General features: G+C 48.4%; 1 pseudogene; it reads right to left on the reverse strand.

Moving 5' to 3' along the window:
* Positions 1–7,014: 7,014 nt before the first annotated feature.
* LOC136373277 (uncharacterized) lies at positions 7,015–10,605 on the reverse strand (annotated as a pseudogene).
* Between the last annotated feature and the right edge of the window lie 417 nt (positions 10,606–11,022).

Raw genomic sequence — 11,022 nt, forward strand, 5'->3', positions numbered from 1 at the left:
AGTGGCGACTGGCACCTGCTGATCTTCCACCTTCAACAATCCCACAGCAGATGGGTCATCCGATAGTCCAGACAGGGTGTTCAGTTGCTTAACACCCTCTGTTTCTACAGATGCTATTCCAAATGCCCATCTGAATCCCTTTGGGTCTTTGAAATACCCATTCCGAAGAAAATCTATGCCCAGAATACACGGGGCCTCTGGGCCGGTCACAATCAGGTGTCTCTGCCAGTCCTTTCCAGTCAGGCTCACCTCAGCCTCCAACAAAGTCAACTCTTGTACTCCCCCTGTCACCCCGGCAATGGAAATTGGTTCTGCCCCCACATGTTCCGATGGCACCAAAGTACATTGCGATCCAGTGTCCACCAAAGCCTCATGTCTCTGTGGCGCCGATGTGCCAGGCCATCGAATCCACACAGTCCAAAACACACGATTCTCCCCAACCTCTACCTGGCTAGAGGCAGGGCCCCTCTAAGCCTGATTATCTTTCTTTCTTTGGACATATGTCCTAGAGGTTCCCTCCAGGGGATCAGACATATCATCATCGTCCCGGCTGCAGACAACTGGTGCTGCTCTCTGTTTAGTAGGACTCCCTCTTTGAATCCTACCTTCTTTCAATTTACGCACCCGTTGTGCCAGAGCAGCAGTGGGTTTTCCGTCCCACCTCCTCATGTCCTCCCCAGCTTCACGCAAGAAGACCCACAACTCGGTTCTCGGAGTGCGCCTTCTCTCCCCAACAGAGGTACGCCCGCAGTTGAACACCAGGGTCTCTAATTTGAATGGCCGAAATTTGGAGGAAGTCCTCCCTAATCTCTTCCCTGAGTTTTTTGTGATTTTCCTCTAATTTATCTTCCAATTTCTGCAGTCGTGTTTCCACAGCTGCAATTCTGGCATGAGTTGGGCCATGTACTGCATCAGCATATGCTCGAAGCTTCCTTGCCATATCGAGCACGATTTCGTGTGTCTCCTCCCGCTTCATTATTGCTAGAGCAGAAGCGTATTCAGATGGTCCAAGTCGTACAAGTTTTCGCCACATCACGGGTGTACATGGTACCAAATCTGGGTTCTTAGTGTTTAGGTCATCTGAGAAGATAATCTCTGCCACTGCCATTTCTCTCAAGCGTTGAATCCCTTGTTCTATGGTCTTCCACTGGGTCTGCTGCATGTAGAGATCGTCTGCGCACAGGTATCTTTGTGCCACACTTCCCAGGACTCGTTCCCAGAGACTGCAAGGGGTAGCTACCCTCATCATTCCTTGGTCAATAACTGGATCATGTGACAGGGAGCCCAAATGCCTTGCCTCAGTGCCATCCAGAATTGTAGCTTCGCCTGCAGCATCCCAGAGACGGACTAACCAACTAATTATAGACTCATCTGGTCGTCGGGTGTAATCCTTTCTCAAACCTCGGAGGTCCTTCAGGGAAAAAGCATCAATAGTGGGTCCTGATCTTGTGCCAGCTGGTTGGACATTTGATCTTAGGCCAGTTGATCTGGCTCCCAATTGAGTGTCAGTTAGTTCGGCTTCTGATTTTACGTCAGTTTGTCCAGCTTCTGATTGGGTGTCCTCGGGAGGCCTTGAGGGCCCTTCACCTTCATCATCATCATCCTCTACTGGTCGATCAGTCTTTCGTGCTCTCTTTGCCCCTGCGACTGCCAGTGTCTTAGACTCCCTGTCTGGTTTAGCTGTTGGCTCGGAGCCCAGGATATTAGCTGCAGCCTGAGTGACTGGGGTGGTAACTGGCTTATCTCCCTGTTCCCTTTCTTCTATCTGCTGTCCTTCAGTATCTAGCAGAGTTCGGTAAACATATGCCAGGGCCCAGCTCACTGCAACAATCCTTTTCTCCTTAGTATTACCACAGCACTTTTCTTTCAAATACTTCGCCACCTCAGCTGGGTTCTGAATTTGTTCAGATGGGAAGTCCCAGACTATAGGGTCAGAAAATTCCTTTAAAATTTGGCCCATATCTTCCCATTTCCCACTCCACTCAAGATTTCTCTTTGTTGGTTTTACCCCTAAATCAGGAGTCTCATTAGCTCTTTTAGAAATCTCAGCTTTCATTTTATATAAACTGCAGACAGTATAGAAAAGACTTACTAGATTAAATGCCAGAAAGATGGTCTCTTTAACACTCAGGGGAAACTGAACATTTTCTAATAGAGATGTAAAAAATTCAAAGGAGAAGAGGGAAGACAGAGGCTGAAAAAACTCTTCCCCTGCTTCTCCCCTAACAAACTGAATGCACCACCATAACAACGAACTATACACTCCTGGAATAGATTTAAACATCTTAACAGCCCTTCTATAAAGCATCACAAGCAAGCCTAGTCCAATAAATATTCTGGTTAGTACCCCACGGCCCCAAAAGCTACGTATTAGTAGCAATACCAGAGCTTTTTCTATATAAGGGAATAACCCTAGATACCACAGAGGTATTAAAACCTCAAAAATCCCTGGGGACCAGAAATATTGGCAGGCTTTCACCACGAATGACATTATGAATCCAGAAAAAAACATCCCACTACACCCACAAAACAACTAGAACCACCAATATTATTATTAAGGTTTTTCCACTTTCTCTGGCCCTTTCCCGGCCAACGCACCAAGAAATGTCCTGGTTTGGAGTAAATTAGGGAAGAACCTCCAAAAGGAGTCCCCTAAACCAAACCTCCACCACCCCTTCCGCCCCCCAGCCCTGGGTTCGGGAAGGAAAATACCTCGGAGGAAAGTGGAAAAACCGGTTTATTGACAAAAATACACTCCCCAACACCGAATAGTGGGAAAAGACGGGTTACTGTGACGATGGGGAGGGTGCTGACGCGTCTCTGTCTGGCCCGGGTCTTCTCCAACTTCTCAGGTCAGGTCAGGTCCGGAGCCGGTTCAAACCTTGGGGGGGGGGGGGGGAGAGAAAGAAAGGAGGAGAAAAAAAACAAACAGAAGCAGCGGGGGGAAGAAAAACGGCGGCAGGGGCAGCCGGAGAGCAGAGCGAGGCAAAGCGAAGCGAAGAAGGCAAAAGCAGCTGAGCCAGCTGAAGCAAGAGCCGAAAGCAGCCAAGAAAGACAAAGGAGGCAGGAACTGCAGGCTCCTGCCCAAGAGGGCGGGATTCAGCTGCGAGACATAACAACATATCCAAGATATGGGATGGATATATGGGATAGGAGGCAGCTCAACCCAGAACAGTATTGAACCCAACACAACAGCACCAAGCTCTCCAGGCAGCTCCATAACGCAGCCATCAAAACCGATCAGGTTGTGTATGCACACAGCCACCCACCTGAAGCAGCCGACATTCCCTAGCTCCCAAAAAGCTGCAAAAGAACCTTTAAAAGGCAAGGAATTCAAGTATTTCACTTATATTTTAAAATAGAAATGAGGCATATATACAGAAAGCAGCCTTGCAGGGCATAGGTGGCGAGTTTTGGTGCGGTACCACCCCGGCGGCCATCTGTAATGGGAACTGCAGAGCAGAGTAACATCTCTCCCAGACTCCCACTGCGCCCTCACACGGCACCCGCACAGCCCGGGGAATGCCGCGCTGCCTCCTTCCAGCCCCATCCTCTGGAGCTGCATCAGCCCCCGGGCTCAGGCTGGGATAAGGGTTAGGACGCTCTCGGAGCAGCCCCACAGAGCGGGATTGCCTCCGACCTGGCACACCTCGCGCTGTGGAAAGCGGCTCCGGCGGACCCAGGACGTGCAGAGACGTGACGGGTGCGCGGAGCCTCCTCTTGCCGACGGGGACATCGCGAGCTCCCGGGGACCTCGCACCAGATTCCCAACAGCGGCATGCGAGGACGGGACTGGCTAGTCCCTCCGGCAGCGCCGCGGCTCTACCCGAGAGCTCGAGCTCACCTCAGTCACCCGGGGTGAAATATCCCCCCCCCCCCCCCCCCCCCCCCCAAAAGAAACGGAAGGCAATAAAGATCCGTTCTCCAACAGGTTCCCATGACCGCGACGTAGACACAGGCCCCGTGTTATCCCCACATCCGAGGCGCCGAGCGCGGCGCCCACCGGCACCGAGCGGCCGGCAGCCCCTGCCGCCGGGGGAGAGCAACTCGTCACGGGAGAGCGGGCAGCCCGCACCCAGCTCCGCAGCCGCACAGCGAACATCATCCGCAGCCCCAGCTCGAGGCGCTATAGCCGCTTCGCCCCGCACACAAACGGCCCCCGAGCGACCCCCAGGGAGACGATAACAGCCAGCCGGACACCACGGGGAGGGCGGTCTCACCTAGCACAGGGTTCTCAGTCACCCACTTGGCTCCGGGCTGCAGCACCTGGAAGGCGGCGCGGACGGGGCGGCAAGCGGCTTCCCCCGCCGGCTGCGCAGCCCCCGCGGCACCAAGCAGCGCGGCCGGCAGCAACACTCCACCGCTTCCCGACATCCTCCTAGGCCACCAGGGCGCTCCTCTAGCCGCTGCCAGCGGGCTTGCCCGTCGCGCCAGGACCGAAAGCGGCGGAGCGGAACCGAGCACGACGCCACGCCTCACACGATACTCCCGAATACTCCGGGCCCAGCTCCCCACACATCGCCCCAGCCCAACCCTGATTGGCGCCCACGCACGAGAAACTCAACCCACGCGCAGCCCCGCCCCAGCGCTCATTTGGCCCCGCGGGGCTGTCCCGCCCGCGCCACGCCCGCCCCGCACCTGTGCGCGCCCTCCCGCCCGACACCTGCACCGGTACCGACACCACACCGACACCGATCCCGGCATCGACACCAATCGCTGCACTGGCACAGCCGCGGGCTCACACCGCTCTGAGCGCTGCGTCCGGTGCTCCCTCACTGTGCAGTGCAGACCCTGCGTAGCAAACCCTCGTTTCCACGTGTTGCATGAGTTCACAATGCTGCACCGCGAGTGAATAGAGCGTTTCTTAAGCCCTCGCCAGCCCTAGCTGTGGCTGCAAGGGAGAGCGAAGTTCCACACACTGCACGTAGACCCTTCCCGTAAGGCTGAGGGGCAGAGTGGGACTCACCTGGAAGCTCCACCATGAGGGCAGAGTGGTGCTGAGTGCAGGGCCGTAAGCATCACTGAGCCCCCCTGGGGCAGCACTGAAGTCTGGATAGCCCAGTCTCCAGAATGCCCAGGAGTGCCACTGGTCTGGGGTGCTGTTGGGTGTGCACAGGACAAATCACCAGAGGAGCTGCCCTGGAAACGGGCAGCTTTACATGAGCAGGTTGTATTCCTCCAGTAAGACCATTTCTGCACCAGTTTTCAGATGGAGTTGTTGGGAATGCCTCGCTCACTGAGCTGAAGGTCCCCCGGGGTCTCATAGGCCTGGTCAGATCCTGTGTCCCCTAGCTGAAAGGACACTACAGCTCCATCTCACCAGCAAAAGACCCTAAATACCAACATTGCACCCTCAGCTGGAAGGAGCCCACGCTGCTCATCATTCAGCAAGCAGCTGCACAAAGTGGGAAGCAAGAAGGTGGAGTGAGGAAAGGCTCTATTTAAAACAGCAAGGGTCGTGTATGAAAAACTGCCAGATTAGTGTTTGCCCAGTCCTCACTGCTCACCCCCAGCCTGCACCATGCACAGAAAAACAATAACAGAGTGTCAGGGTCCGCAAACACATGCGGGGAACCTGATGGTTCGTTTTAGGATCTCAGAGCACAAAAGACACAGCGGGAGACAACTCAGTTTATACAAGAAAAATGCACCTTTATTTAGTGCCACCAAAATGCGATAGTGGGGAGAGAAAATAGAGAATAGTAAGAAAAGGACGAGTCCTCGAGGCCGAGATGCCTATAGACACGATCTTCTCCAGTGGGGTGATCACAAAAGTGAGCAGGGGTCTCCAGGGTTTTATAGGTTGGTCAAGGCGAGGACTAAAGTGAATGGCACAAAGCCAAAGCAGGAGCCACCTGTGTTGAGGCAAAGCAAGGGGCCCAGAGCCAAAGCAAGGAGCCACCTGTGTCAAGGTTGGGACAAAGGAGAGTCACAGAGCCAAAGCTGGAGCCACTGTATGTGCTGTACTCTGGTACGGGTGGACCAGTTTGGGCAAGTAGCCTTGGCTTGGTCCACTGTGACCAGTTCCATCGTTCTTGCACTCCGTTCTCATGGAGATACATACCAGTCCTCTGAGACTTGGCAAACATTCTGCCTCAGCCAGGCCAGGGCTCCTTTCAGAGTCTGGGGTCTCAGTCCTCAATCATTGGAGACGGTCGTGAGGCATATCACATCCTTGGACAGACTCTGACACCACCCCGTGACTCACGACTGATGACAAAGGTCCTCTTCTGCAACATTGTCACGATGTCTTCAGGACTCGTCAGTGTTGGTAGCATATATCCCAGAAGACAGAGACAGTAAAAAGTGAGAGAGAGAGAGAAAGAAAGAGGAAAAGGAAATATAAAGGAAAGGAAAATAAAAACAAAACAAAATCAATCAATATTTGATTAAAACAATTTTCCAAAATACTCACACAAATCACAAAAAATCAAAAAGCAATATAACAATAAAACAGTATACAATCAATATTAATTCATTAATTAAAACTATTCTCTTTGACTTAATCAAAAATCACAAAATTAATTTATAATTAAAATTAATTAACATTAGTTAACATTAATTAATTAACATTAATAACATAACTAAAACAAACACACCAATCAAAACAAACAACTTCAAGTTAACTTGCTGTTGCAGGCCTAATTCTCACTGTTTTGGTAGTGAGTCTAGTGTCAATAATTTTAGGAGGGTCTTTTGCAAAAGGGATATCGGTTAAACTGTGTGCATTCATTATGGATGTCAAATGTGTCAATTGCTTCATCATTTTCCAATTTAGGATGTACAAAACAACTGACAAAAGAAAACAAATAAAAACCAAAATCAAAAGGACAACAATTGGATGGCACAATTTGTTCAGGATACCGGTAGCAGTAGGTGACCACCCAAAAAGGGTGTCCCACCACCTGTGTTCAGCAGCCTTTTTTACCCTTTCTAAAACAGCATGCATTTCCTTCACATCATGATGAACTGTTACTAAAGTTTTCTGTCCATTTTTCTTGATCCTTTTCAAAATTCCCATTGAGTCCTGGTGAAGCAACAATTGCTTAACCAAAGTTAAGTTCATTCCAACGGGGACAGGTATTATCTGATGAATCAGTGTAAAATTGGATTGTAAAAGGTGATAGGACGTAACTGGGGCTGTGTAAGAAAAGTCACATCCTGCGATTGTGGTAAAATTGCTAACACAAAAATTTGAATGATTCCTGAGATTCACTACTACATTTTCTACAAGCACTTCATCACAAGCAGTCCTCACACAAGCACATCCATTGCCTATATACACAAGCACTGTTTCAGGAGCTTCGTTAGGGTGTACTTCAAAGTGACAAATATTTTGCTCTGTGTCTAAGCAGATGTCTTGAGCTATGATTGCATTACCTTCACAAATGAAACCTTGTTGCTCCCTAACAACACAAGATTCTAAATTGACAGTTTGCCATTTTTCCCCAGTTTGACGGGCCCATTCACTGTGCTCGGAAGGATAGAGAATGGCTCCGTCATGATTTATACCTAATGCAATGATCGGGAATATCAAATGCACTGAAGCATTGCATATTGTTAACACAAAAGCTGTAACTGTGTTGGTATTGGGGTTATAGGTAAAATTCACCAATTTCCACCAGGATTGGAATTCCCTTTCAAAATAATTTGCATTGTCCCAAATTATTTTCCAGATTTCAGTAGCAAAGATCCCTTCCTCACCTTCCCTTATGATTGAGGTAACAACCGTCTGCATCCAAACCTGTGCCTGGATGCAGTCGAAAGCCAAAGAAATGTTGCTTTGAGCAATGCCAATTGTATAATGCCAAGTGTATCAATTACCAATTTGTGATCATTTAGATTTACCTTTTCCCAATTTGGTAATATGTTTGATAGCAACCACTGATGTGTCCCCAAAGCGGACAGAGGACTGCAGGGGTGGTTGTAATTTAGTAAAATCTCTAATTGTGGCAACCAGTTTATTCATTAATCAATACTGTTTAGAATTCCTGTTTAAAATATTTATCATGGTTTATATGGCCTTCATGTCCCTCGGAGTTCTCCTGTGAAAAGTAAGCACAACAGAATCTGCCACCAGGAGGCAGAAAATTAGAATGATGGAAATTATCCAGCGTGTATTTATTTGATACTCTTTCCCTAGAGCATCAAGGAGTACCCATGTGTATTTATTCAGGGGGGTTTTTAGCACTAGTGGTACTTCCCCTGCAGTAGGGAGGTCCACCACAACAGGTTGTCCAGGGTAACGTGCTGGATTGTTGGAATCACTTGGTCCCCACAGTGAGGGAACTCTGCTTGGAGCTGTCGGGCAAAAAGCAGAAGCATCAGTAAACCAAAGATTTGCTGACTGTTCAGGGGAAAAGGGAGGGGTAATGACTGAGGCAGGTTTGTCTTGGATGCCATCAAAGTTTTCTACTTCTTGTATTGCTAGATTTTTCACAGCTCCTTCAGTTATTGAGAGGATGTTACAATAATGTTCAATCTGAGCAAACCACTTCCTTACTGAGGTCCTCTGGGCCACCCCATCAGGTGAGGGGGTCCCAGTAGCGACAGACTTAATAACTTTGAAAGGACCTCTCAAGACAATTGGTTGTTGTCGTGCAATCATCTGCACTTCTACGAGAGCTAGGCTAACCACAAACAAGCCTTTTTCCCAGGTAGTGTACCTCTTTTCAGCATCTCTGAAACCACGGGAATAAAAACCAACAGGCCACGTCAGACCCTCAGGACCCCGCTGCCATATGTGTACTGACAACCCTGAAGAGGCAAATCCCCATTTCACCTGGAAAGGATCTGTAGGATGAATAGGGGCAAGGGCTTGGTGAGCAGTTGCTTCAAAAATCAGTAATTGCATTGTTTCTTCCTGAGCAGCAGTCCATTCCCATAGGCAGGCGGCTTTGTGGACACCTTCCAAAAGCTGGTCGGGAGTACTAACTATAGCTAAAGGGTCTTCCCTTTCCAAAGCATTACCTCCCCCGACCCAGAAAGCTGCATTGTTTAAAACTTGTGTGAGGGAATGTTGTGGCTGGTTGCCCAAGGCTGGTGGAAGAGGAGGTGTGCTGGGTTGTCAGTTAGATGGATTCAATGCAATAGGTTTGGGACAGGACCAATTAAAAATTATTTTAGCCAATTTATCATAAGGCAATTTGTCCATTACTTCTTGTGGCACTCCCCTTTTCAGCCCTAGCAACCACAACTGCTGCCGGCTAGAGATGTGTTTTCCCCTTTCTGGTTTTTCATTAGGGAAGCAATATGCCTGACTCCTCTGGGTTTTTCGGGTTTGTCCTCTGAGTGTTTTACCGGTCTATATTTTCTGCTGTAACTGATTAACTCCTCTGCTACTTCACTCCATGTCCAAACTTTACAACTGCTGTTAAATTGTGTGCTGGGAGTAACAAAAGGCGAGGAGTCAGTGGAGTCAGTGGAAGCGGTTTGATCACTTGTATGTCCAAGAAATCTTTCAAGCCTATCTACCGGGGCGATAGATGCTATTGTTTTTTGGAGGAGAATCACTGTTGATTTAAGTGATTCTGGCAAACCTCGAATTAGGAGGGTCATAATTTCAGGTTTGACAGGCTGTTGCATTGGTGACTCATAGCCAGAGAATAATTTTCTTTCATGTATCATTTGCAAGCATGCAGCTTTGTGTATGTTTTCTAGGAGTTGGTCTGAGGTGCTGACAATTGCCAGAGGGTCACCCCTTTCCAGGGGGCTTAGTCCCCTTGCCCAGTAAGCTGCACGCTGTGTCAGGGACCATGGAGCACATGTATTTCCTGTTGTTAAGAAAACTCCATGTCCCCAGTAGCTACTTGCTTCTTGTTCACTTAATTTAATTTGGTCACCTCCAGTGAGTGAAACTCTAAAAACATACTCCGTCTCTGATTCACTAGGGAGGCGGGAGTACTCTTTTTTTTATTTTAGCTAATTCAGTGGATGTGTATGGTATTTCTTTGGTGGTTATGTGGGGATCATGATCCTCTTCATTTATATAGTTATATTCTGTTTTAATGAGAGGTCTCAAGTTGGAACAACAGTGTTCCCCACAATTTTACATGTATACTAATTCCTTCTGAGGGTATCTGTTTGATAGTGTATGACTCCCTTTCTTCTATTTCTTTAGGTGTTTCTACGGGGTTTAAGTTTTTTCTTCGCTCTTCTGCAAGGGAAATCTGCAGCAAATAATTCTGATTTCTTTCCTGTTCAAATTGTTTTTGCAAAGCTTCTACCAAATTTTGCAGGGAGTAAATTACTGCATTTTCTTCACTTACCCATTTAAGATGGGATTCTATGGCTGCTGAAAGTCAGGCCCCCAAAACTGAGCAAAGAATGGTTTTATTTCTGCCCAGTTTAAATCTAGCATCATGTTGCAAAGAATATATTCTATCTACAATGTTTTCAAAATTACACCAATTATTCTGTGCCCATCCTTCTCTGGCTGGGGAAGGTCTAGCACCATGTTTTGCAAGCAAAGCATAAAATGCATCCTTATGTTTTTCAGTCATTTTGGTGAAGGCACAATAACCACTCTCAGGGAGGTATTCTTAAAGTTACACACTGGCACAGCTAAAACTGTGTTTCCCTTCGCTTCCCTGGAATGGCTGAGGAGACCAAACTGCTTCGGAGGCACTTCTTAGTTACATACAACTCAGTTGTCTCCTCAACTACACCAAGCAGTCCACAACACATACACACAAAACAACTACAGTCCCATCTTTTGCACAATGAGATCTTTTAGGAAATCCTGATGACAGGGAATGCTCTTCGCCTGGGCGTATACAGTTTGCGGGAATTTTCCCTCGTCCCCCTTGCTTTCTAACAGCGCTCACCGAAGTGATGTGCTAGGTGCGGCTGAGACGAGGGTCCTTACCCTGTTACAAACTATATAAAACCCACAACTCCTCTGTCTATCAAGATCCTGTCCATCAAGATCCTGTCCGTGACGCCAGTTTATGTCAGGGTTCGCAAACATATGCGGGGAACCTGATGGTTCGTTTTAGGATCTCAGAGCACAAAAGACACAGC

Source organism: Sylvia atricapilla, chromosome W (genome assembly GCF_009819655.1).
Source record: "Sylvia atricapilla isolate bSylAtr1 chromosome W, bSylAtr1.pri, whole genome shotgun sequence".
Taxonomy (NCBI): domain Eukaryota; kingdom Metazoa; phylum Chordata; class Aves; order Passeriformes; family Sylviidae; genus Sylvia; species Sylvia atricapilla.